The sequence below is a fragment of the Alexandromys fortis genome, unplaced genomic scaffold (assembly GCF_014885135.2).
Source record: "Alexandromys fortis isolate MF-2015 unplaced genomic scaffold, M_Fortis_MF-2015_v1.1 scaffold_182, whole genome shotgun sequence".
NCBI classification, from domain to species: Eukaryota; Metazoa; Chordata; class Mammalia; order Rodentia; family Cricetidae; genus Alexandromys; species Alexandromys fortis.
Window position 1 is genome coordinate 2,918,083 of NW_026068068.1, and position 1,462 is coordinate 2,919,544.

A 1,462-nucleotide genomic window follows, 5' to 3' on the forward strand; every position below is an offset into this window, starting at 1 on the left:
AGGTGCTGCGCAGGGCTGCAGAATTAATCAGTAATCTTAACACCACCACCGTCCGGTCACCGTTTGGGGATGACAAAATGTCACCGCTTATTTTCATTGTGAGGGCATAAGGAAATTGGTCGTATGAATCACTGATCAATTCTATGATTTCAAAAGTCCTCAAAAATCGCCTCTCAGAAAAAGACCAACTCAAGAAAGAACTGGAAAAAAAATTCTTTGCTCAGGAAACCAAACCGGGGGGTGGGGGTTTCAATATACTGCAAAAAAAAAAATGCTAATGAAACAAAGAGCTAGGCTGCATGCTCAGATGGGGTTCGGAGGACCTACACTGAGGGTCCACACTCAGGGTTAATCATGGAACCATAGAATGTGGATTAAACCACCGTGGAAGGGAAAACACAAAGCAACCGAGCAGAGAAATTTTAATCAGGAACAAAGATTACCATAATCCCCTCGATGAGCTTCCTTCGCGAAGAAGAGACGTTTATAGAGGACAAACCTCTGAGAAACAATAGAAGTGGCGTGCTAAAACAACACAGGAAACATCTAGACTGGGGAATACTCAAAGCTCGTCCGCGGCAGGGAAACTACTAACCTATGCTCGGCACCTGCTCAGCGTGCTCGGATTGTTCAAGTCTTTGAGGATAAGTGTTTTCTTCATGCTTCATGCTTTCTTGTATGTAAGGATTACCTCATACAAAAAAAAATTAAATAACCCAGTCTCTTAAGACTGTCTTATTTTCTCAGGCATTCCTGTGGTATAATTATTACGGTAAAGGTTTTTTTTTTTTTTTTTCCCATTCATTTCATTTCCCTGGGGTTTGGGAGAAAAGTCCAAAAGAATACTGCACAAACAAAAATCACAGGCAGTTATAACCACGTTACTGTTTGGCAATAATCTCACTGGGTCAGCAACTCTGGAGACTGCTTCAGGGAAAGCCACGCTGTAAGGATTGACAGGTGTCATCGGACCTGCTAGGCGGGACACGTCTATGACAAACAAGGTCCTTTTCTCGGAAATGGAGGTTACCTCTCCAAACAATGCTCCAGACATTTGTAAAAATGCTGGATGGAAAATCACTTATCACAGCAAACAAAGGTGATGATAAAAACAAGTGGTAAGAAATAAATGTAGTTTGTGAGCCAAGCACGGAGGCAAATGCCAGGAACCCAAGCATTTGCCAGAAGGAAGCAGGAGCGTGAGTCCCAGGCCAGCCTGATCTACACAGCAACATCCAGGACTATTACAAGACTATTGCAAGACTATTACATACGAAACCCTATCTCAAAATAAAGAATTATGATCTACAAAGACAAGAGTAAAATGCCTTTCTACAAAGCCCAGCCCCTCGTCAAGCCAATACACTAACACCCTGGAAGAGAAGACCGCTAACACTTCTGTGATATTAATACTGTAATAATAACAATCTTGCATTTATAGAAAGCTTTTTCACTCTCCAAA